Raw genomic sequence first — 27,419 nt, 5'->3', positions numbered from 1 at the left:
CTATCGTTTTGCTAATTCGAGTTCAAGAGTTCTAATGTGTTGACTTCACCTAGGAGGGTCATTCGCTTCTCGGCCGGATCTAACACCTACGAAGTCTTGAAATTGCTTGTAAAGAGGCCTCAGTCTGGTTTGTTGAATGGGAATAGACGCTGAGGATCGTTCCATGCAAGATTTCGTATGGTATACTTAACTAAGTAGTTAGGCATCCTCTCTATCTGATTGGAGTGGTTTTGCGTGATTAGGAATCCAGACTTGAGCTGCATATTCCAGAATACTTAGGACCTTGTTTTTTTTTAAATCTTCATTAACGAGGTTGGATTGATTCTTCCGGTTGGCTGTCGTTGTTTCTATTCTGATGACGTTAACATCACACGGTATCTTTGCTAATATAACCTCAAAACAAAAAATCGGCATTCCTGAAAACTTCACCATTCGAAAGAGGGGTTTGAGGTTACTTATCAAATATTTCATCGTGGGCAATTTTTCATTCCAAATATGGGTCAATCAGAGCATTTATTTTTATTTACTTTTCTCTCGGTCTCGGTGAAAATAATTTGATTTCTTTATTAAAGAGACTTTCAGCCGTAGGCTGGTTCGTCTCTGAAAAATAATATATGGAAATATAGTTAATTCAAACTCATTTTTTTTTCTCTTTCTTCCTAGCTGCTTATTTTTGCTCCTCGTCTTGACTGGTGAGTCCGGAACTGACAATTCGTCTTCTTTTTCTTTCATCGAATTTTCATTTCCTGCTGATTCATCATTCTGGCAACCCTGGTTCTTAACATATCGTTTCGCATTGTTGTGTTTTTGTTTCGTTGACAGCCTTCGTTTGTTGGTGACGGTTAGAAATTCATCCGATTCACTATCCGTCGATTCTTGTGCGCTATTGTTTCCATCGGAGTGTTGGTGCTGGGTGTTTTTGCTGGTTTCGCCTATTGTAGATTGGGTTTGATTGGTATCGAGTAATGTTTGTTCGCTGTTTTCATCGTTTGTGACCTTTCCTGCGTCTGTAGGGTCATTGACAGTAATGCGTGATGTAGAGCTATTACACTTTTGTCGGGGATGAGCCTTTTGTCCACAGAACCTACAGGTTTTTGCTTGATCGCGATATGTAATCAATGTTGTCTCACCATCGATCGTCAGATAGGAAGGGATGAGTTGTTTGAGTTTCATCCGTACTACACGTACTCCATTGTAGATGCCGGGAAAATAATTCTTCCACATTTCTCTGCTGATGGAAAGAATAGTACCGTATGGTCGCATACTTTCTATAATCACCGTGTTAGGTGTTTTCGGAGGGAGATCATGGATTCTCACGTTAACGGCTTCGTCTTCCACGAACACGGGAATGTTGTAAGCTTTTTTCTCGCACTGCATAGTGTGTTGTAGATGGTGTGATGCAAAGTAGCGCTTGGCTGTTGCTGCATCTACCATCTCGAGGTAGACACAGTTTCTAACATTGTGAAACTGGATGTTTAAGGCATCCGCTATGTCCAGTTTCAACTCACCGTACATGAATTTCTGTACGGCAGATGCATCTGGTCGCTTCGGCAGCACCCTAAAGTCTACTACCAATGTGTTCTAACGTTTAGCACCGATCTGATAGAAAACTCATTAGCTTGTAACCTGATAACGAGACGGATAAAAGAAACACGTCTTTCACGCACGGGGCTTAGCTGTCAACTACTGTGAAAATAACATTTTAGCGGCACCGGTGGTGTAGTGGTAAGCGTGATTACCTCTCACCCCAGCAGGCCTGGGTTCAATTCCAGTCGGCGCCACCGGGATGTTCTGAGGCATAACATCTCTGATCACGCCTCTTCGGAAGGGAAGTAAAGCCGTTAGTCTCCTGTTCATGAGTTGATGGGTCGATAGGTAGGGTCCAGGTGTTGGAGCTGCCTTCTTGGCGTCGGTATCATTGGTGCTCAGCACGGAAAACAAGATCGACGGAAAATAAAGCAAGAAAATTTTTTTTTTGTTCTAGATCCCTCGATCAACAATTTGAATAAATTTTTTAAAAAAGACGGGAAAAGTGTTTTCTTTCACATGGTGATGGTTTTGGAAATGTATTTTTTTTTGTTTTAAAGATAATTTAACAAAGGCTTCGTGTTTTATATTGTTGTTTGAAGCCCTATTGACTGCTTACAGCATCTGATCGAAGATTGGTGCTCCAAGAACTTTGTCACCTTGATAATCTTAAAATGCAACATCGTATCTTTTCACCGCAAGCAATATCCAATAATATTCAGCTATACGATCAACAATGATCCTTTGCAACGTGTGAGTAGTATCCGCGATCTAATGACTAAGTTTGATCCGCAAGTGACATCTTCTTCTTCTTCTACGCATTTCAAGTTTATTGCATATCGCACATTAGTTATTTCGTGCTCTCAACTTAGTGTTCTAGATGCACTTTCACAGTTATTAATTGAGAGCTTTCGATGCCTGTACCATTTTTGCATTGGTATAATTGTGTGGCAAGTCCAATCATACTTCTATACCCAGGGAAACCGAGAAATTTTCCAACCCGAAAAATTCCTAGACTGGACCGGGAATCGAACCCAGCCACCTCCAGCATGGTCTTGCTTTGTAGCTGCGCCTTTACCGACTGAGCTAAGGGGAGCCCCAGGTGACATACAAGCTACATTATACTGAGATCATCGCCAACAGACAACTCGAAATTATCGTCAATATTGCTGATGAATGAATTCTGTTATTAATTCACCTGGAAACAGGACTCTACATTTTCGAAGCTCCAAAATGAACTCGAGTTTTGTTTCTCTCATACATAGTGTTCAACACTTCATTTCTATAACGCCTGGCTAGACTATCAGCAAAGAAACGAAAATGGAAAAGAAGCATGGTTAGAAGGAAAGGATCTTCTCGTCGTTGCTTTGCTCATCGCTTCCAATGTAAGTAACGTCGATTTTCAAGTTAAACGAAACCTCATTATGGCTTTCAGTCCCTTTCAGGAACACACTCTATCACCGCTCTTTCAATTTGTATAAATGCGTTATGTCCCGTTTTTGTTATTTTTCTTAGAGAAAAATGTGGATGGAAGATAAAATAGTAATTTCACGTGTTATTTTCAATTGTTTTCATGTGAGAAATGCTTTAAATATATAGGGGAAATGACGGCTTCGGCATGCCAGACTATTTTCGGCAACCCAAATTGAAACACTATTTGCACTGGATTTTCTTACGAAAACACTTCGCTGAATGTATGCAAACGATTCTTTATGCTTTCAGCTTCAATTTGACTATATTTTTACCACTGAGAAAAAGCAATCTAGCAAGGTTTTCTTGAAATGAAACACACGCACTATAAATTGTAGCTGATTTCGAGTTGCCGATAATAGAACAGCAGATTTACACGCAGTTCAAATGGAACGGTTGCCGAAGAAAAACTGGTTGCCGACAATACTCGCTCTCACTAGAGAAGATTGGAGCTTTGTAAAAGCGTTTCAAAACAGTTTTTGACAATTCTTTCGAAATTGTTAGAGCAGCTGGCAGCAAAAGATTGTAAACAAACCAATACTGCATATGTGTGCGTTCCTTAGAGAAAAAGGCTATAGAAAGAAGGTCGCTGCTTAGGTTGCCGAGAATACGTAAATTCCCCTATTTTCATTTTCCGTTATATACGTCATGAAACTCCTGTTGATGTGTTTCATGAAAGACGAAACTATCAAAGTCGTGCGCTTTTGCTTTCATCCGTTTCACCGAAGCTTGAAAGAAAGACCAATGGAGCGACGAAAGAAAGAGAAACAAGTGATTGCAGTTTTTGGTTGTGGACGCCGACTGAGGTTCTAGAATGCTGCGAAGCTGTTCGACTTTAACCAAAAAGGAAAGCCAGCAGTCTTTTTGTCGCATCGATTTGGTCGATTGAAGCTGATATTGTGACGCCCTGCCTGAAAGCTCTATACTGTTCTCTTCTGCGTTCAGTATTGCAATAAGGAGAAGTCTGGGGTCTAAGGTCCGCGGTTTTGATAGCGAGGATAGAATCCGTTCAGATAACTTTCGTCTTATGCCACCTCCCTTGGAATGAGCCTGCCAATCTCCAAACATCGCTGCCGACTTTTGGGCTTTGATACATTAGAACGAAGACGATGTTTCCCTGTTAGCTGCTTAAGTGTTTTTGAGCGGTATCGGCTCCCCCAGAGTGTTAGAAGAACTAGAAATTTATGCTCCTAAGAGACCATTGCGAACAAGAAATTTCCTAAATCTTGGCGCACGCGTAGCAAATTATTGTTTGTATGATCCAAACATATTCATGTCTGCGAGTTTTAACCGTTTCTATGAATACTTCAATGTCAACAGAATTCAATGGAGTCTTCATGAAAGAAGAACAAAAAATGAAATGCAGTAGGTGAGTACCATTGCTTTCAAAGTGTAAGGATTGTCAGGTGGCTGGTTCATAATGCCTAAGAGATACAGATTAAAGTCCTAGTGCGGTACATTTTGCCTTAGTTTTGTCCAAATTAAATTATATATTGCAAACACTTAGAGAACCTGAGTGCACTATGCGCTTTATATTTAGTAGGCAACAGTCAAATGCAGTGCAATTAGAAATTGAAGGCTGAAACACTAATATTAGAAACAATAAACATGCCTAAATGTCCTTAGTTGTAGCACATTTGTTATTATGATAATAAAATGAATACATGTAAACCAGGTTAACAAAATGACGAGCTGATTTAAACTACAGATGGAAATGCCGTTGAAAGCAATCAATTTTTTCACAGGGAAGTAAGAAAAGGCCTTCCGGGTCAAACACAAACATTCGTAAACATACACACCAATCGCAAACAATCCAATCATAGCACTTATTGCAGCATCGAGTATTAGGACATTTAACATTACAGAAAGTTATATCTTTTAAATGATTAGCTAGCTATTTTACGGTATCTTCGGCATGAAGATATCGCAACATTGTAAAATATGTCCAATACATAATAAATAAAAGGAGCCCTACTACACTTTCCTCAGGGATGCCAGAGTTATTCTCCACGGGACTAAAGGGTGATACGGTCAAAATTTGGTCAAGGGAAAACGCGTGTAAATCGGTGAAATCGTTTATTTAAAAAATCAAATTAAATTTCTTTTTCAAGTTCAATTAGTATAAAATTCAGGAAAAATATTCAGTTAGGCTTCCGCTTTTCCAAATCCGAATTGCCGGGCCTTACGCTTGACCCCTGCCATCAGATTTTGTACAGCCACTTTGTCCACCTTCTTCGCCGCAGAAAGCCAGTTTGCCTTGAACTGCTGCTCGCCCTTAGCAGTTTTTTTGGTCTTCTTTAGGTTCCGCTTGACAATAGCCCAGTATTTCTCAATTGGGCGGAACTCTGGCGTGTTGGGAGGGTTCTTGTCCTTGGGAACCACCTGCACGTTGTTAGCGGCGTACCACTCCATGGCCTTTTTACCGTAATGGCAAGATGCCAAATCCGGCCAAAACAGTACGGAACAACCGTGTTTCTTCAGGAAAGGCAGCAGACGTTTATTCAAACACTATTTCAAGTAAATTTCTTGATTGACAGTCCCGGAAGCTATGAAAATGCTGCTTTTCAAGCCACAGGTACAGATGGCTTGCCAAACCAGATATTTCTTTGCGAACTTTGACAGTTTCATGTGCTTGAAAACATCTGCTACCTTTCCCCTTCCTTTTGCCGTATAAAACTCCTGTCCCGGAAGCTGCTTGTAGTCGGCTTTGACGTAGGTTTCGTCGTCCATTACCACGCAGTCCAACTTCGTCAGCATCGTCGTGTACAGCCTCCGGGATCGCGCTTTGGCCGTCGTATTTTGTTTATCATCGCGATTTGGAGTCACTACCTTCTTGTAAGTCGATAGTCCGGCTCGTTTTTTGGCTCGATGCACGGTTGTAGACGATACACCCAGCTTATTTGCGGCATCTCGGAGAGAGAGGTTAGGGTTTCGCTTGAAACTACCGGCAACTCTCTTTGTCGTCTCAGCGGCTTCCGGTTTTCGATTTCCCCCCGATCCAGACTTCCTGGCTGTCGACAAACGTTCCCCAAACACTTTAATTACATTTGTAACGGTTGATTTGGCAACTTTTAGCGAGCAAAATTTTGATACGCTGCTCTTCTTGCTTGGACGGCATTTTGACAACTGAAGAGTGAATTCCAAAATCAAAATAGGAGCAACATTCTACACACACACACACCTTCAAAATGAGGGGTGTTCAGGTTTTTTAAATGCAAAATTTAAAGAAATACGTCAAGTTGATATTGACCAAATTTTGACCGTATCACCCTTTAGACACAGAATCATGAAAAACAATCATTTGACATCTGTCGTACAAATTGTTCTCAAACTATTCCTATGTACAACGTCCTTCACTTTATATAATAACAGTTAACTATAGTAAACATGCGCTAATTATGTTTTACCATGCATTGGTAACATATTATTGTTCTTTATACATCTGTGGTTCAATTTATCAATGATGTTGGCGAAACATTTATCGTAATAAAACCGAGAGTAATGTAAACGGAATGTGAAAAAACGAACCACGATAAACCGAAATCCCACTGTATTGACATATGTTAACATGTTTATTAAATGTTACGTTCTTGATCTGTATTTCTCATCGTATTTGATTGGGAAAAAAATATGGGGTTTCACCGGTTGCACCATCGTAAGGACTCGCATCCAAGTACAAGTCGCTGAATCGGCAGTTGCCAAATGGGCAACCTCATCTGGGTTACAGCTCTCAGCAGCAAAGAGTATCCGCTGTCACGTCTGCACTTCTGGTCACCGAGTAGACGACCTTTCTATCAAGATTGGTGATCAACCGATCCCCAAAAAAAAAAAAAAAAACAATACGCATCTTGGGCGCTCTAGTTGATCGACACTTGACACTTGACACTTCCAGAGCATTAATGCTGGTTGGAAGACCCGCATAAACCCTATCCGAACAATCTCCATATCGCATCGCACCAAAAACCAAGCTATCCGGCTGCATGTAACCAAGGCAATTATCGACAGCCGTCTACTCTACGCCCTGGAGCTCACCGCAATGGCCAAGGACAAACTGTTGCAAATCCTTGCACTGGTTTACAACCCGGGTAGTTTCAGGTCTCTTGCTCTCGACGCCGGCCAACCCAGTCTGCGTTGAAGTCGGGGTCGTTCCCTTCCGGTTTCGAACCGACACTGCAGTCGCCATCAAAGCGGCTGCTGACTTACATCGGGTAACGAACGGATCGATCTCCTCGAAGAGGGGAATAGAGTTCTCCGTAAAGCAGACTGCACCAACCTCCCTCCAGTAGTCTAAAGCCACTGGCTGGGAAGAGAAAGTTTGCAATCGAGACCGTTATGCAGCCGGATTAAGGAACATTCTGTTGCGGAGATGCTAAATTCCGGGTACCTCAGGCATGCGCACCGTTTTACGGACGGGTCCAAATCGCACACCGGAGTTGGAATAGGAATCCCGGGAAAGATATCGCCAACGAGCTTGAACCTATCGTCACAATGGTCGGTTTTTTCTGCAGAGGCAGCGGCGATATTCGAAGCAGCAACTACAGCATCCAACCTATCAGTCCAAATCCTTACAGATGAACACAGCGTAATCTCTGCTCTAGATATGCCGGGGTTCCGGGGCATTGTTGCATCACTGGCAACTGTGACGCTGACAGGCTGGCCAGGTCGGGACCATCCGATGAAGTTCCTCTTCCGGATGTCAAACGATGGATCGAAACCTCCATGCAGGCTAAATAGGTGGCAAGAATAATGGTTGACAAATGAAGGACCGCTTCTAAGGAAGATCAAGGAGAGCACGCGTCCATGGAAGGACCTTGGGAACCATAAGGAGTCACCTCCAGGCTTCGTACAGGTAACACCCGGCTCTCGCACGATTATGGCAAGACCTGCGTCGTCTGTAATATTCCAGCCACCGTCGAGCACATCCTCTGCGTGTGTCCGAAGTACGAGCTCGTGCGGCAACACTATGGCCATTCGGGGAATATCGGTGACAGACTGAGCAACGAACTGGCTATTCTGATCTCCTTCCTTAAGAACGCTGGATTATTTTTCAACGTTTGATTCCTTCCTTTCGGCCTACGGTGGAGCCACCCTACTTTGTTCGGATTAGTCAATAATGCCCTAACCTATGTGTTTTTTAGTGTTTTCCAAGCTTTAAATGTCGTCCATGCTAAACTCTGTTATGTCAAACTTTGTATTTTCCCAAGGCAGGCCTTGTGCCAATGATATTTTTCCTGCAAAGTGAAAAATTAGCCAATGGCTTACATTTACTAAAATAAAGGAAAAAAAAACCCGAATTTACTTATTCAAGTTTATTTATTTTAATGTCATTAAAAGTGACCAAGCCCCCCACCCCCGTGTCATCTAGTGACGCTACGCCACTGCCTGGGGGTACCCGGAATATATCCGGGTGTAGTCTATTTGGTGAGGCTACCAATCACCTTATCATCGTATTTTAATGTGATTTAATGGGATTTAATTCAATTAATATTCAAGCAACTTCCCCGGGGTACCCGGAACATGTCCAAGTGTGTCCAATGTGGTCTGGAACACTTAACACGACTTGCATTGATCTTATTTTTGAATTCTGTAGTAATTTGATGTGTCGCATGATGGTTTTGATACGTTTTCCGTTAAATCCAGCGTGAAAGCCCATATTCACCGGATCTTATTCCGGCCATATCTCAGACATGTTCCGATCTCGTCGAGCTGAGTCGAATGGTATATGACAGGCTGTAGGCCTCGGATCGATAGTCGGTTTTTCAAGTGATATCTATACCCTTCTTTGTAAGAAGGGTAAAAAGATAAAGGATTTTCATGCCACATTTCACATCCCATCCAGTCTAAAAAAATCACGAAGAAAACACGTAATCAGATGAGATCATTATTAAATAAAAACCTTCGCATCATTGAACAGTAGACAACCCAAGTAATCAACAAGCTTGCTTATTACATTTTTCATAATATAAGGTTGTTATTTATATATAAATACTGATTGGAAACCCTACAGTATGTTTCACAATAGGTGATATTTTTATATTTGATTTATTTGTAGCGAGTTAGGAAACTCATTTTTTACGTCCTTATATGCACCTCGTTTATCTGTGTACGCGTTAGAGATGAACTAGCCTATGACTAAAAATCTCTCTAATAAAAAAAAAAAAAAATCTGTGTACGCGTATATGAGTATAATTTTTTTCTGAATAACATGCTTCACTTCACCGTATTTCTCTAGCACCAACGACAGATTACAATCCGGGACTGCTGATGGAAGATCGTTCTATCTCAAGTATTGTACGTTGCATCCCACAGGCGACATGCGTACCTCTTGATCCCCCTTCTGATGAAATTTTTTTTAGCAATCAAGTTGACCACCGCAAAGCAATTGAAACTTCCTATACAATGTTCCCGCAATTTTCCAATGGTCTTGGAACTTCCCAAAAAATTTAACACTATCCTGAAAGTCTCGGAACTTTGCCTAAGTGTTCGGAAATACCTGAGATTCTCAGAACTACTTTGAAAGCCCTGTAATTTCATTGAAGTTAATTGAACTGCTCAGAGGTTCTCTAAACTTTTCTGCTGTTGTTTGAGCTTTCCTGAAGTTCTCGTAATTCTCTTGACGTGCTTCTTTGATAAATATAAAATGCCGGAAAATGATTAATCATCCTTGAAGTTCCTGAAATATTTCTAAAATTTCTGGACTTCCCTTAAATTCCCAGATCTTATTAAAGGTTATCGAAATTATCCACAATGATCGGTATATTCTATTAGTTTTAAGTTATAAAATTATAATTTTAGCATGCTAGGGTCAATATACATTTTTTATTTAATGCAATTTTGTTCTTATAAACGCAGAGTAATCTGTATGAGTATTCAAAAATTGATCAAAGAAGTGAATGTAGATTTTAGCTCTTACGCCCACCAAGTTTTGATTAGAACAAAAAAAAAAATCAGTTTTCGGAGCTGGTTTGCCTTGGGGTAACCATGAGTAACCACCATGACAGGCCTGAATCAAAATCGGTAAAGCATCGCTAATTTTTCTCTTGCACCAGGGGTCACCAGGGTGAAACTAAACGATCTGTTTCAGCTCACTGTTCTACGTTAAAAATCCAGATTGGCAAATATAGGTGTGAAAGTCATAAACATAAATTAACATCCTTAATGACCGGTGCCTAAGCTAGTTGCTATCTAAAATACCAACGACAAAACTTGTATAAAAGCAGGTCGAAGAGCAACACACCAGTGACTCGCCAAAACCCATTCCACCACTGATCCCACTGGATAGTCCCGGCGACCCAGTGGTTCATCTGATAACTTCAGAAGAGAAGGCTGCCGCGATAGGTCAGCAATTCGTCAGATCCCATAACCTGGGACAAAACATCGTCCGCCAGCCCTCACGATTGCTGAAAACGCAACCAACCTCCAGCAGATTCCCAATATTTTTCCCGAGGAATCCGAGATTACGGCTGACGAACTGTTGGCCTATATCAAATCATCTAAAAACATGAAGGCCCCAGGTTTCGACAACATCCTGAATCTGGAACTCAAACACTTGAGTTACAGATTCTACAACCCTCTGGCACTGATTTTTAATCTGTGCCTCCGGCTTGGCTACTTCCCCTGGTGTTGGAAGTCAGCTAAAGTCATACCCATCCGGAAACCTGGGAAGGATCCGTCCTCTCCTTCAAGTTATCGACCAATCAGCCTTCTCTCAAGGTTATCAAAACTGTTCGAAAACGCAGTCTACCACCAGCTCCTAACATCTGCCGAAGAGAACAACTTGTTACTCGATGAACAGGTTGGTTTTCGGAAAGGTCGTTCGACCGTCCTCCAGCTGACTCGAGCAACAAACATTCTCAGACGTCTGTTTCAAAAACATCTGCCATGGTGTTGTTAGACGTTGAAAAAGCGTTCGAGAATGTCTGGCATGATGGCCTGGTGTTCACATTGCAGCAGTACGGTCTTTCAATCTTCCTATCAACAACTATCTATCGGACAGGACGTTCCGAGTGTCTCTGAATGAAATCAGATCGGATGCTTTCAACATCGGTGCCGGGGTTCCACAAGGAAGCATCCTTGGCCCCATTATATTCAACCTATTCACCTCCGATATGCCGTCTCTCCCTGATAGTGGATCGTTGTCTCTGTTCGCAGATGACACATCCATCGTCTATAAGGGTAAGGTCATCTGAGTTCTGACTGCTAAACTTCAGAGAGGCCTGGAATATGAATATGTTGAATATTTCAACAGCTGGAAGATCCGTATCAACGTGCCAAAGACCCAGGTCATCAGCCTTCCACACTCTAAACCTCTAGACTTGTTTCGTCAGAGAATAATAAGATCTGCCTGAACGACACAGTGGTGGTCGAAATAGTCTGCCTCGGCTTAACACTAGATAGCAAGCTCATTTTCGTGCTCCCTGTGTTGACAAAACGAAACCAAGTGTAACATCTTGATAAGATCACTGTATCCACTGATCAACAGGAGGTCTACAATGTTTATATTTGGTTTAATTAGTGGAAATGTTAATCGCAAATTCCCTTTATCTTAACTCTTATCAAGAAAATTGTGAGCAATCATTTTAGTTGGTAATGTCTAGACATTTTAATACTTTTTGTACTGTCACAACACAAATCTGAAAAATCTGTTTACAGCTACTATACGAAAACCCATGCTAGCCCCTTGCTTATGTATGCTTGAGAATTACCCGACTATAGCATGTTTAATCAAAGCAAAGATTAATCATCATTTGAAATGAACCCGTCACACTTGAAGCTACAGAAATAGTAATGAAACTGTTACATAATCCCTTATCATGGGAAAGAAAGCTCCTTAACTATCTGACCTCCATTGGTACCATAAATAGCTTAAATTTTGACATTTACGAAACCACCGCCCGTAATAGATGTTATTAAAAGCCCTGGTGAAAAATTGATTACACTGGCCGGTATCAATCTGCGTCAACCAGACAGTGGGTAGCACTCGCTGCAGGCTAAACTCAGCTCTACATCTTACAGCAGTGCGTGGTTGGTGTGGCGTTGCATAATTTGAGACCGTTGAAATATGGGTGGAATTTAAAGAGAAAAATCAATTAAATCATCGAACCCAACCGGCTCGACGAAAGGAAAAGCACCGTCTAGGGCAGCGGTTCTCAAACTTGTGCAGATTGCGACCCACGTTGAGGAATCCCATAAGCTTGCGACTCACCAATATTATATTATGTTGAAATTAGGAATAACAAGTAAAGTGCTCTTTGGAAAATATCCGTTTCTAAGTTATATAATCTGCGGTGTATACTGAAGCAAGCTTCACAATGCCCTTTTCAAAGCACATCAACACGCACACACATACACACGCACCATTTATCTATCTCTTATGGTTCACGAGTTATTATTATTTTTAAGCAAGCAGGTTAGCGTGGCCCCTAGACAATCGGCATTCTTTAAATATCTCATTTCTCGTGAAATTTTTATACTAGACACTTTAAAAACTTTTTATGACGTATATTTTTGCTAAGTTTTTATCTCTTTTATTTGAAAAGTTATGGCTAGTTTTTGTTCAAAAATATTACTTTTTTAAAATTAAATTAAAAGCGCTTGCTGTTTTTTTTTACCAAAAATGAAAAAAAAAAAAACGATGTTTCCAATGATAAATTAAATGTATGTATGTATGTAAGGTAGCCACCATCCCTTCAATGATCTTTTCTTGTATGCAGCTCCACTTAATAGCAAGATCAATTTGAGCTACCGATCTGAATTCACAATATCGCTGTATGAAAGGCCATCAACGGAGGTGCGGACCCGTCAGCAAAAACACTTACACGAAATACACGGGAATTTAGGAATCTCCTTCCAACTATACGATCCAACAAATCGAATAACACAATTCGCAATACTTATTAAGCTTCCTACAAGATGGTTTGTAAAGAAGGGCGCGTCAATCTCACCGAAACTGTTGAAGTAGAATTCACACCACCAGGCATGGAAAATCATTTGCATTCATTTCGTGCATTCATTTACATTCATTTGCCTCTAACTTTTTTCTTGAACAGCATGACGCAAAATAATGTATAGAGCTTTTGTAGGTTTTGTTATTAGCTACAACTTTTGCTCATAACTCAAATCTGTATCTCTTATGCATGACGAACCAGAGTGAACAGAAGCCACTACTGTTTTACAGTGAATGTATTTTACATTCACTGAAAACCAGTAACAGGTTCTGCCCGCTCTAGTTCGTGATGCATAAGAGATACAGATTTGAGTTATGTGCAAAAGTTGTAGCTAATAACAAAACCTACAAAAGTTTTATATATGATTTTGCGGAATGCTGTTGGTGAGAAAAGTTAGAGGCAAATGAATGTAAATGAATGTATGAAATGATTGCAAATGATTTTCCATGCCTGCACACCACCACAATCGAATCGGAAGAATAAAGAAAATGATAGTGTTTATTCCCTCCTAGACTCCGGTTGTCATACCACTCCATCGTCCAGTCCCAGGTCAAATGATACCCTGATGCTCCCTCCCAACCCAGTATTTATTTATATAATGAAAATATATGTAATGGAGAAATGAAATATTGTCAAGTTTTATTCGTACAGCTTAAAAACATCTATTTCAACTGTTTTTTTTTTGCCTATTTGCAATAATTTTGAGGTTTTGGCCAACTTTTTTTCTAAGGGAAACCACTGTGCATTGTTTTCTGCAACGAAATTGATTCGTACTTTTGACGTAGAACTACGTACGTGATTTTTTTTATGGGGGTACACTTTGAGAAAGCCGAAAATGAAACATGCAACAACATTATGAAAGATTTTGAACGTTAATAACTCAGCTGCCCCTGGAACAATTTCAAAAATTTCATCATCAATCGATCAGAAATATTTCTAAGCATCTGTTGAATTTAAGGTTCCATCATGTTTCAAAATGTCACTACTGAAAATTGCATGAATGTGTAACTGTTGCTATGATCAGTGTTGGGAAAATATCAAAAAATCAAATCTCACCAACGCCCAAGATTGCGCTTGATTTTCGTAGACAAAAATCAACAAGCAAACAATTGCGGTTGATTTTTAAAGCTGTGATATCGCAGCTCGGAATATCAAGCTAACAAAACTCACCAACTGCAAATCTCACCAAACTGTGGTGAGATTGAGTTTAATGATTTTTGCTTTACACCCGAATGCAACCGAAACTTCCATAACGGCTTGCAGCAGTCCCTTCGCGTCTGCCATCGGTGAAGATTAAAAAGAGATAGCAAACTATGCTTTCTCTTTCTAAGAAAACGATGTGCAATGGAATCAACTCTCAGATTGATTTTTGCACGTTGTGAATAGTCTCGCAATATCAAAGGAGCTCGTAAAATCAATATCAAGCATGATATTTTGTTCCAATATCACGCGTGATTTTTGATTTTGCCAACACTGGCTATGATCAGGCTTGCAATTGCTCATTACAGCTAAAATGCTATTTTTCGTAATTATGAAACAATGAGATACTATAATGATATTTTTTTTTTTGTAAGATGCAATAAGAGGCGGTAAAGTTTGTGTATGACATATAAAATTTGTCAATTTTGCTTTCAGAAAGTCACAACTAGCGATTTTAAGATCGCTGATTGCTCGCTCATCGCGTTGCTCATCGTTACAGCTAATCGCTGTTGTGACCTTCTGAGAGCAAAATTGACAAATTTTATGTGTCATACACAAACTTTACCACCTCTTCTTGCATCTTACAAATAAAAATTATCATTATAGTATCTCATTGATTCATAATTACGAAAAATAGCATTTTAGCTGTAATGAGCAATTGCAAGCCTGGCTATGATAATTAAAATTATCACCGATTGCCTGCGAAAAGTGGTTTTCCTAACACAGATTTCAAAGTTGAATTCCATCCGGTGTTTATTCAATCACCGTGTGGTGAGTAGTGGTGTTTTCCAGTACATAACAAAAGGCTGCCTGCAAGCATCGAACTGTTGTTCACATGAGCATCCATAGAAGGAGGAAGAAGCCGCACCGCTGTTGATTGGAATCAGTAGCTCCTTGTGAGTCGCTGTGGGCCATCTATGTCATACTAAAGAGTATTAACAGAGAGAACCACAGATAAACCGACATGAAACTTAAACTTAACTCTTGAATGAGAATCCTTAACGGCCGATTCAAATATGCAGCGAACCCATCTGTAAAACCATATAATTCTTTTATCTAGATAAAAAAAATTTGTCCGCGATAGATAAGACACGAACCAACTCATACATTTTGTAAGCGTGCTCGTGGCTAGGATAAACATTTTTCGCGCTTTGATAAGAAATGTCATGGTACGTGCTTTGATAAGAAATGTCATGGTAATTTGTAAGGTCATTCATGTCGGTTTGTCGGTGAGAGAACCCCGCTCAAATTCCTATTCCTACACAAAACACAAGTTCCTGCTGCAGTTAACATTGCTTATTAGAGATTTGAACAGATTTTTCTTGTTTACTTAAATCTTGGGTTATAATTAGTGAGGTAGGTTCCGATTCTACACGCTATAATTTCATTTTTATTCCTGTGATCGTGACATTTGTAACAAGTACGCTTTCCATATAGATAGTTATTTATTTGGTTATTTATTTAGTTAGTTTAGAATTCATATTTATACAATATACTCATTTAATCAAATTGCATGAAGTTTCGTTTTTTCAATAAAATTCATAAATGTGTTCACCGCCAAAGAATACCCACTCATGTTGAGTTACACTTGTCATACAAAATGAGTTCCCTGCGTTCAGATGCAAGCGCAAAATAAAATGTAACTGCCTGTTGAGCGTACCGACCCGACCACGTCGAGAAGCGGACATCGACCCGCCAAATTTCCATTTAAAATGCGTTGACCTCTGAATTTCGGAGAGAAATTGTCTGGATGCTTGAACAGCTCGTTGGAAAGAGATACTACGAAGCCCTAACAATCAGGTGCACAATTGCGAGAATTTTGGCGTTCGTGAAATTGGACTTCGTTCAATTCCACGATTCCGGGGCAAAGTTATGTACTAGCGGCTAACTGAGGAATGTCCTAGCTTGAATCGTTCAATTCGAATCGACTTGTGGAAGAGGCAAGAGTGGTCAGTTTTCTTATCGTGTCGTGGTGTGTTTAATCAGGTAGTTAACGACATGAGAATCCCTAGTAGGATTGTTAAAACATTTCCCTTTCCTTTATAGACAAGTTAGGCAAACTCTAGCTAGTGCAGTGCAGTGGGCGGCAAAGTGTGTGGATCCAGAAGTTCATGAGGTAAAGGTAGTAATTCCTAGACTACAAAATAGGTCGACTTACTAGCGTGCGCGTGTGTTATCCCCATAGGTTCGTGGCAGCGAAAGCCATTTGCCGACACACCACCTTTCGTGAGAAACCGCTTTTGACCCCACCTGTCGACTTCGGAGTATCCCAGAGGCACACGTGGTCGGAAGAGGTCGCGTCCGTTAATCTACGCGACCTGGACAGGCAGGCCATTCGAAACCGTCATCGGTATCTGTCGGAAGACCGAACAACCAACGCAACACGTGGTCGTGGGTATGGACGAACGAACGCACGTGCCGCGTTCCCGCGTAAGCCCGCGCTTCCGGTGAGTGAGACCAATCAGCATCGTATGATCGCATCCACGATAGTTTCTGGGCCGAAGTAGTGCGTACGCAGCTTCGGTACCGCGCGCCGCCGTCTCCTCATCAAGCTGTAGCGACATAAACCCTAGGTAGTCAATCGTGAGTACATGCATGTAACCCATTTCTCATTGTATCGTCCATGCGCATGAGACCGAACGAAAGTCCGTGAGAGTCTCACTGAATGGGTTAACCAGTGAAAACCCGAAGCACCCGAAGAACTTGAATGGTTAGGAGGACACCGCTGAACACACGTCTGGGAAATAGCATTGGTAGTGCACACGAAAGGATAGGAAAGAGGAGAGGAAAGGGAAGGGAAGATAAAGGCCTAGGCAAGCAGACATGTAGAGATCAAACAATACACGAATGTACCGATCGGAAAAGCTTGTTCTATTCGAGTGGAACTTTGGTGTCGAGGTGAGCTTAGGAAAAGGGCAACAATTGTGATGTTCCCCTAAATAAATACCGTTGAACACCCAATTACATGGTTTTCTTATGATAGCGTACTAGGAAAAGCTCTCAGGTTTTAACGTTTTCGGGGGTTTCCATGTCGTTCCGTTCGCTTTGGTAGTTTTCGATTCTGATCTCTGGCGTCTCTCGAATCTTAACAGTTGGTACGATAGATCGTTCTGGTTAGGCCCGTGATGAAAATCCCGCTAACGTGACTTCTGTTCTGGACAAATTGTTGTTCTTGTGCACCTGTAATTTTAGGGACTTCGCGTGAAATATTCTCGGGCGAATCTTTCCCGCAGCCAGTCAGCATTCTCCCCGTATTCGGGAAACATCGACCCAATCCTCAGCAAGGTCTCAGGCCGGGCAAATCTGCAATCTGCTGGGTGGTCTCCCTTTGGGAGTGGCGCTTAAACCACCCATGTTGTGAACGGAAAGCTCGACAGGCTGGCGGGTTACACATTTTTACCTAGGGGATGAGTACTTAAGGGGGTTAGGTTTAGTGGGAAGTCTTTAGTGGGAATGACACTGACTGCACATTGTAGTCGAAATGCGTATCTGTCATGGATACCAACATTAATTAAGTGGAATTAAATGCAAGATAACCCTCTTGGCTGTTTTAAAACAAATAAGACTAATTTTATATTAAGACCACGTAGTCCTACGTCACCATTGCGTGCAACCCCATAGGGCTGTCCCTTGTAGTTTTTATGAAGCATGCTTCATTGAAATTTAATATGGCCCCTCCTTCCCTCTCCTTCTAAGTCATACTAAGATTTTCCAAACTACCAGCATTCAAATTGTTTTTTTTTTGTTATTTCAAACGTGAAGTTTACGATATCCAGAGTTGGTTAGAAATACTATACTAATATCGACATGAACCTTAAGTACGATAATTTATTAGCTAGAAAATGTTCCGAAGAGGGTAGGTTGATAGTTCCACTGGAGTACAGCAGTGTTAAAACTGAATAGAAGTCGGCATTGAACGAAGGGTGATAGTACTAGCAACCGGTGGAAACTGACGATTTAAAACTGGCTCATACTGGACTACCCTATCGGTCCCAAGTACATCGATTATCGTACCCCATTCTAGTCGAAATTTTAGTACTACACTATATTTGTTTTGATTCGCTATGAAAGTTTGACAAATTAAAAGGGAGGATCGTGGATTTTCCTATGTTTCGAGGGGTGCATCGATTAGCTTGGGACAGAAGATAGTACCAGAGCTGGCCAAAAATTTTTATTCTGATGAGTTATGATTCCGTATGATTATCCCAACATAATTTTGAATGCAAATAAATTTTGCACGCAATTCTAAAAACATGACCTAATTCTAGATAAACATTTCAAAAGGTCCTATCTGAATTGATCAATTCTCTTTATCAACTTTCTCTTTCGTTGATAACTCAGCTGCAAAACCTTTCCCTGTAGCATTTGACAATTTGGGCGCTAGATAAGAACCTCCCTTAGCCAACTATGTGGTAAACATAGTGCAAAATATGCTCTCATAGCAATGGTTATCAATATATAATTGTGTCTAAGTTTCTGTGACCCACCAGTAGTGGGTCACCACCCATAGCTTGAGAAACGCTGGCCTAAGACGATGCGATGGAGAGGCTCTAGCAGTAGCTTGACTGCAGTGCACAACCTTATAGTGGCGTTCATTTTCCGTAGAGTTGATGTAGCTTTGTCTATCATTTGGGTGGAGCATGTGCATTAAGTTGCAATGGATCGATGATTGGTGGTGCTCTAGTAAGAGAAGAGTTGCTTTTATTTCACAGCTGGTAGGTAATACGGAAAGAGTAATAAATTGTCAATAATTGGTAAGAAATGTAGGTTGAACGGAGGTGTTGCATCAACGCTGTCTTAAAAATTTGGATTACCAGGCAGAATTGCTTTTGAACAAAGAGACATTGCTGCCATAATTGCAAAGATCTCCAACTCTCTTAAGTTTTAAGTGATAGGACCTATCCCAACTGTTTTCAGCTTGCTTCGGTTTCGCCTTGGGCATTTCTATATCTCTCATTCTATTTCTCTTCGATCATCATGCATGGACTTGGAAGTCGCGTCCAACCGTAGCCATGGGTCATGGGAGCACAGCTCACAAGACGCACACACGTCCAGCTGTGACTCATTCCCGAACAGCTACAGCAAGCTTTCGTTGTGAAGTTTGACGATGGGGTTTGCACGATCATAAATCATCTACGGGGACTCCGCCCGTTTTTGGCTCCCAAGACACATACGCACCGACATGCTAAAAGCATGGGTAGATCGACGGGAAACTCACCGGGAAGATCTTTCGACTTGATCGGCCGCTCTATCGGCACAGCCAGACTTGGTGGCGGAGATTCGGACATTGTCTGATGACTGTTTTTTCGCTTGTTTGCTTGCCGTGTGCCAATCCATGTTCAACGGAGTGCAGACAGACGTCTACAAAGAAGCGGGGGATGGTCTGGCTGGTCTTCTTGCCTAGACGCACCGTGTAGATACGATTCGACGTGGTCAGTTAAACGATTTAACAACTTTCGCTTCGGGCCCGGCCAAGATCGATGGTATGAGATCCGAACATTTAGCGTGCGATTTCCTGCTCTGGTGGTCTTCTACCTATCTGATTTTGTTTTGCATTTTTGTGTATGTGATTGATAATCTTCGGAACCAAGGAACTGACTCTAGGTTTTGACATCTGCCGGCATCTACTATCAATTTCTGATACGCAATGTACCGATTAGCCGTTATTATCAAACAATTCAATTTTCTCGTTGCAAAAAAAAACACCAAAATCTCAAAAACTACAGCTCCACGCCCACTTTCCAAGATCATTAATCACTTTTACAGCAACAACTCCCCGGCGAGTTCTAATTAATCAACTTCCATCTAGATGGAATGCTGATACTTTTCAGTCACAAAAAATCAATTGTTTTTTTTCGACTTTCGTGTTTTTGCAAACCGATCATCGCGAAGAAGAAAACTTTCATTTTCAACCTGACAACAACAGCAGCAACAATGCCAATCACTCACAATCACCCGAACATGATCGAAGCTTCGCGGGAGTCGATGGTGAGGAGTGGTGGTGCGCCCGCAGGGACTTTCCTCTTCCATTCAAGCGACGACGACGACGACGACGATGATGGGTGGGTTCCCGATGGCGATCGGCATTCGGCCCCAACCAGACACTGCCGCTGACCAACTAGTGCCGAAAATGTACACGCACGATTTAACGATTTACAAGATTTGGCTTTAAGGAGCCGCTTTCATTCATGCCAAGAGGAAGAATGGAGATAACGTTTGAGACTCGCGAGGAACTGAGTGGGTACGGTGTACATTATCCGAGTGTGGTACCCGATTGTGCTTGTTTTGAGGGGAGTAGAAAGATTCTCACGTGGAGATGGATTCGGATTTTCTTCAGTCCCTACGCTTTATGGTTTATGCAATTTAATTCTGATTATCAGTTTCATAATGTTTACCTAATGTTTACATCAATTTCCTGTTGAGCACTATTGAACATTTACAAGTACTAGCAAAACAAATTGAATATCAGATTCGACCTACTCAAATTTGCATGAAACTTTGCATAATTAATTGTTATAGTAAATTATTCATATTCTTGCTAAAATTTGGCCATTTTGAAACTCGCAAAAATTTCAAAATCAAGTATTCGAGATCGGTCAACAAATCATAACTCGAAAATGTCACTTGTAATCATTTTCAAAAAGAGGGCTGGCAAAATTGGGTCATTACTGTATCAAGGATTGGGGCATTTAGCGTTTCCAACAAATATCAATTGATTTTTTTAACTCTTTATTTGTTCCAAATTCAAAATAAATTACATTTAATTTTTAACCTAGGTGCTCCAGTTACTAAAGTAACTTACCAGCCTTAATTGTTATGATATATATCTAAGTGTTTTTACATTGTTGCTGTCTTGGCAATTCAGTATTTTAAACAGGTTTTTTAAACCTGCATGTCAGTATAACAATTGATATCTTAAAACTAACTAAAACTAAATCTTATCTAAGTATAAAGGGAATTAATCATTGTAATTGTGGATTGCAACAATTTTTGCCTGAAATTATTAATTATTTTGTTGGACATTTGTTCTAAAGTCTCAACAGTCGAAATTCTATGTGCTTCGGTAGTACTGTACCAGGGAGGCAACTTCAAAATCATTTTCAGAACTTTGTTCTGAATCCTTTGAAGTGCTTTTTTCCTGGTAGTGCAACAACTAGACCATATTGGCACAGCGTAAAGCATGGCCGGTCTAAAAACTTGTTTAAATATTAGAAGTTTATTCGTCAGGCAAAGTTTGGATTTCCTGTTTATAAGAGGATACAAACATTTTATATATTTGTTACATTTGGCTTGAATGCCCTCAATGTGATCTTTAAAAGTTAATTTTTGGTCAAGAACTAATCCAAGATATTTCACTTGGTTTGACCAGGAAATTGGAACTCCGTTCATAGTGACTATGTGACTACTACTAGGTTTCAAAAAGGAAGCTCTAGGCTTATGTGGAAATATTATAAGTTGAGTTTTGGAAGCGTTGGGAGAAATCTTCCATTTTTGTAATTAAGAAGAGAAAATATCTAAACTTTTCTGCAGTCTGCTGCAAATAACACGAAGACTTCTTCCTTTAGCGGAAATGCCTGTGTCATCAGCGAACAAAGATTTGTGGCAACCCTGAGGAAAATCAGGGAGGTCCGAAGTGAAAATGTTACACAATATATGCCCAAGAATGTTACCCTGAGGAACTCCTGCTCTAACAGGTAGTCGATTAGATTTGGAATTTCGATAATTTACCTGCAGAGTTCACTCAGTTAAATAATTTTGAAATAATTTCATAATATAGAGAGAAAAATTAAACTTTTCAATTAAGCAATCAAACCTTCATGCCAAACACTGTCGAATGCTTTTTCTATGTCTAGAAGAGCAACTCCAGTTAAGTGGCCTTCAGATTTGGTTGAATTAAATTGGTAACTCTTAAGAGTTGATGAGTAGTTGAATGCCCATGGCGAAATCCAAACTGCTCATCTGCAAATATTGAGTTCGTATTGATGTAAAGCATCATTTAATTCAAAATTATCTTTTCAACAAGTTTACTTATTGAAGAAAGCAAATATATTAGATGGTAGCTAGAAGCTTCAGCTGGATTTTTATCCGGCTTCAAAATTGGAACAACTTTTGCATTTTTCCATTTATCAGGAAAGTATGCCAAATGGAAACATCTGTTAAATAATTTTACCAAGAAGGACAAGGTACTCTCTGGGAGTTTTTTGATGAGGATATAGAAAATTCCATCATCACCTGGAGCTTTCATATTTTGAAACTTTTTAGTTATAGACCTTACTTCGTCCAAATCAGTCCCCCAGGAATCATCAAAAATATTTTCCCGAGAGAAAATATTCAGATAATCCCGAGCAACCTGATTCTCAATAGGACTAGTAAGACCCAAACTGAAATTATGGGAACTCTCGAATTGCTTAGCAAGTTTCTGAGATTTTTCCAAATTTGTGATCAAAATTTTACCGCCTTCTTTAAGCGCTGGAATTGGCTTTTGAGGTTTTTTCAAAATTTTTGTGAGTTTCCAAAAGGGTTTGGAACATTATTTTCAATAGTTTTGTTCCTCAGGGCAGAGAATCGCTTTTTAATTTGTTTTTGCAAATCCCGCCAGTTAAGTTTTATGGCAGGATCGCGTGTTCTTTGATATTGTCTCCTACGGACATTTTTTTAAGATGGATCAAGAGCTGAAGATCGTCGTCTATTATAATTGAATCGAATTTAACCTCGCATTTTGGTACTGAGGCAGCTCTTGCTTCAACTATAGAAAAGTCAGAGATTCAAGAGGATAATTAATTTCATCTTTGGTTTGAAAAGGAATGTTTGGATTGAAATTATATTCCATAAATGTTCGATATTGCTCCCAATCAGCTCTATGGTAATTGAAAGTAGAGCTGTTGGGATTAGAAATTATTTCTTGGGATATTTCAAAAGTTACTGGAAGGGGATCAGAACCGAAGTCAGCATGGGTAACCAATTGGCTACAAAGTTGACAAGAAAAGCATGTTGGGCTGTTTGGATATTGAATAGTGTAATAACCTGCAGAACAATCATCAAACAGAATATTACCATTGGAATTGCTTTGAGAATTATTCCATGAGCGGTGTTTTGCATTAAAATCACCAATAATGAAGAATTTAGACCTATGACGGGTAAGTTTCTGAAGGTCACCTTTGAGAAAATTCTTTTGCTGGCCTACGCATTGGAATGGCAAATAGGAAGCTATAAACGAAATATCAATTTATAAAAGTAGCTTTAGAAAGGTTCTGCTACAATTACATGGTAGTTACAAGAAATTTGAAATAAAATTCACCCAAATCCACGCGAACTTTAAATCGAAATCACGCTTAATCCACGTGGACGTTACACGCTAACTTAAAAGTTCCCATTAATGAGCATTTTGAAGAAAAATTGCTCAACTCATTAATGAGTAAATTTAATAATAATGCGTATCTGTTACTCATCAATGAGTAACAGTTTCTCATTAATCGTTAAAAATGGAATTTTTTTTAAACCATTTATGGGTAATTTCAAGTTAGCGTGTATATCAAAATCGCGTAAGTCGATCGAAATTTGTCCTGAGCCACATAGCATATATGGAACTTCATGCAAAATAGCTGACCTAAAGGATACTGGTATAGTTGGACATCGATCTGTCAAAATAAAATTTTCGTCATTCGATACTGAGCGTACATAAGCGTCAATTTTGCAAACCTAAACCTTGGCTTCTTTCGTTAATTTCTCTTAATTCAAAGTCAACCATGTAAGCCAGCAGTTTTTATCAGATAGGTGGACCCTCCCTCTACATAATCATCGAGTTTGTCTACTTGAGAGAGTTTTCACTCTAGAGAAACTCGTTGTAGCATGGTCTCTTTTATGTAAATATAATTTAAAAACTACGAAGGACAGCCCTATGGGGTTGTACGCGATGGTGTCGTAGGACTACGTGGTCTTAATAGGGGAAATGGATATAATGTCAGTCTGAGTGCCCCAAATTTGGGTCCATACATAAATTCAGCAGTCGACTAAATTTTCAATAGCGACCAAAATATCCATTAGTACCGTCCCAATGACGCGTTCATCTAGGTTAAATTGATAAATATCAGATTTTTAGCGATGGGCCCAATCTTAGATCCTTAGGCCAATATTAGAGCCATTTACCTTATATGATAAATCATATATGTTTTAAAACAGCAAAAAGGGTTATCTTGCATTTAATTCCACTTAATTCATTTAGGTATCCATGACAGGTACGTATTTCGGCTACAATGTGCAGTCAGTGTCATTCCCACTAAAGATTTATCAAAAACCTAACCCCCTTAAGTACTTATCCCCTAGGTAAAAATGTCATGATCACAGGTATACAAATGAAATTACAACGTGTAGAATCAGAACCTATCTAACTAATAATAACCCAAGATTCAAGCAAAGGAGAAAAATCTATTCAAATCTCTAGTAAGGAATGTTAACTACCGACAAACCGACATGAATGACCATAGCAAAAACAATAAAATTCCTGACCCATGCACACTACTGACATCTGGCTCCGTGGTCGCAGGAAATATTTAGCTAAGCCATGAACCCGCTTGCAAAATATATTAATTGGTTCGTGTCCGATCTATTCTGGACAAATTATTTTTATCTAGATCAAAAACTCCCATGAGTTTGACAGTTCGGATCACTGCACATTTAAATCGGCCTTTTACGATTTTCGGGCACACGTCAGAATTAAGTGCCATGTCGGTTTGTCGGTGTGTTAATTGCAGCAGGAGCTTGTGTTTTGTGTATGAATAGGAATTTGAGCGGGGTTCTCTCACCGACAAACCGACATGAATGACCTTACAAATTATCATGACATTTCTGATCAAAGCACAAAACTGGCATCTACGGCCGTGTTTGCAAAAAATGTGTTAGGATACACATGTCACGAGGAAGCGTACAAAATGTATGAGTTGGTACGTGTCTAATCGATCGAAGACAAACTATTTTTATCCAGATTCTATGGTTTTGACAGATGGGATCGCTGCATATTTGAATCGGCCTTTATGGATTCTCAAACAAGAGTTAGGTATATGTAAGTTTAATGTCTGTTTGTCAGTGGTTCTCTCTGTTTATGCTCTTTAGTATGACATAGATGGCCCACAGCGACTCACAAAGCGCTACTGATTTCGATCAACAGCGATACGGCTTCTTCCTCCTGCTATGGATGCTCATGTGGGCTGCAGCTCGCTGCTTGCAGGCAGCGTTTCGTTATGTACTGGAGAACACCACTGCTCACCACGCGGTGATTGAATTGGTGAGATCGGATGGAATTCAACTTTGAAATGATGGAGCTTTAAATTAAACAGATGCGTAGAAATATTTCTGATCGATTGGTGATAACATTATTGAAATTGGTCCAGAGGCAGCTGAGTTATTAACGTTTAAAATCTTTCATAACTTTGTTACATGTTCCATATTTGGCTTTCACAAAGTGTACCCCCGTACCCAAGTAACATTGCAAGTTTCATCGACGTTTTAAAGCATGCTGCAAGTCTAAATCACGGTCTTCAGAACCCTGAAAAAACCAGAATTGTTACTTGGGTATAGAAATGACAGACGTAGTCCTACGTCAAAATTGCCAGGTATTATTTTGAATTTACAATTTTTTTTGCCATCTATTTTTGTATTTCAATATTAATTATCGTTCACGGTATTTATTTACCATTAACATTCATTCATTTTGTGGAATAATTTCACGCTCACTTAAGTTTAATTGAAATCACTATTACAAATGAAACGTCTTGTAAATCCACATAAAAACGAAACGCTTGCATACAAGTTGCCTTTCAAAATTCATTTTTACCGCCACTGGAAACGTTCACTGGTTTGTGAGACTCTTTGTAAAGTCCAAGGTTCGAATCCGAACCATTCTTTTTCGTAAAAAATCAATCGAATCAGAAATAGATTGAAGCAAGACAGTTTAATCAAACGGTATGAGCGAGAAAGAGATGGAGTTTCAATCGGCACACACGGAGACGAAAAACTACCCAAAATTAAGTACTTTTACATCAATTCCGTGGTTCAGCCCAATAACCCAAATTTAATTAGTTAAATCGCATAAAGTAGTTTCCATTTAACACCAGCAAAAAAATACCTTCTCTTAAATATATTTTACCCAAAATTAAGTTCAATTCACGTAAATTTGAGACTATGCAATTTATTCAAAAATTACTCATTGGGCTGAACTATATCGTTGGGTCGAATCTCTCGTTCCTTTTTCGACAACAATAAAGAGTGCAAGTGAGAGCAATTTTGGGTTGTGTTTTTTCTCCGTGCAAGATCGTAGTTGATGAGATTTTGGTTGTTTAAAAAGGTCGTTAATTACTTCGGTAATTGACATATTTCCGGCCACGAAGACTATGATCACGATTTGATCTGAGGGTTTTTGGAACCTCCACGCTGCACGCCTCTTCTTCTTGTTCCTGTTGGATCGCTTTCGAGAACTATTTTCATTGGGTCGTCGTGCGGCATTCTTACAACGTGCCCAGCCCACGTGCCCTCCACGTTCCGTCACCCATCTGCACTCCACTGTAGATGGTACACAACACCTTCCGTTCGAAAACACCAAGGGTGCGTTGGTCCTCCACGAGCATAGTCCAGGTCTCGTGGCCGTAGAGGACTACTGGTCTAATCAGCGTCTTGTAGACAGTCAAATTCGTGTGGCGGTGAATTTTATTCGACCGGAGTGTCCTCCGGAGTCCAAAGTAGGCACGATTCCCTGCCATAATGCGTTTATGAATTTCTGGGCTGGTATCATTTTCGGCGGTCACCAGTGAACCCAAATACATTGTCTTCCCTAGAACCTCTTCTTTTCATGCATTTTGTCTTCGATGCGTTGATGGCAAGTCAAATCCGCCTAGCTTCAGCCTTTAGTTTGATGTACGTTCCCGCCATCGTCTCAAAGTTTCGTGCCTGCCGAATCTCAAAAATTTGGTCTGTAGTAGCCCGGGCACCCCGGGCAATTGCCCCACGAACTCTCTTGTAAATTGTGACAGGTAGCGGCATAGAATTTGGGAGAGTACCTTGTAGGCGGCGCTCAGCAGTGTGATCGCGCGGTAGTTGCAGCACTTGTCGCCCTTTTTGTAGATTTTGCATACGACACCTTCCATCCACTCCTACGGTAATAGCTCCTCCTCCCAAATCTTGGCAATCACCCAGTGCAGCGCTCTAGCCAGTACATCACCACCTAACGCTTGAATTCTAGCGGACTTTGAATTATCCCTTCACTCCACCATTGTACCAGCGAGC

At 40.2% G+C, this 27,419-nt stretch overlaps 1 protein-coding gene and 1 pseudogene across 1 annotated transcript in view; both read right to left on the bottom strand.

Moving 5' to 3' along the window:
• Positions 1-27,419, bottom strand: part of LOC135703870 (uncharacterized) — an 83,948-nt gene that overhangs the window by 39,257 nt on the left and 17,272 nt on the right. The gene's annotated exons all lie outside the window — the stretch shown is intronic.
• On the bottom strand, positions 579-27,280 carry LOC135703797 (uncharacterized; annotated as a pseudogene).

The sequence above is a fragment of the Ochlerotatus camptorhynchus genome, unplaced genomic scaffold (assembly GCF_037179485.1).
Source record: "Ochlerotatus camptorhynchus isolate MF236.1 unplaced genomic scaffold, CSIRO-AGI_Acam_v1.1 ptg000222l, whole genome shotgun sequence".
NCBI lineage: Eukaryota > Metazoa > Arthropoda > Insecta > Diptera > Culicidae > Ochlerotatus > Ochlerotatus camptorhynchus.
This window is presented reverse-complemented; position numbering and strand designations above follow the sequence as displayed.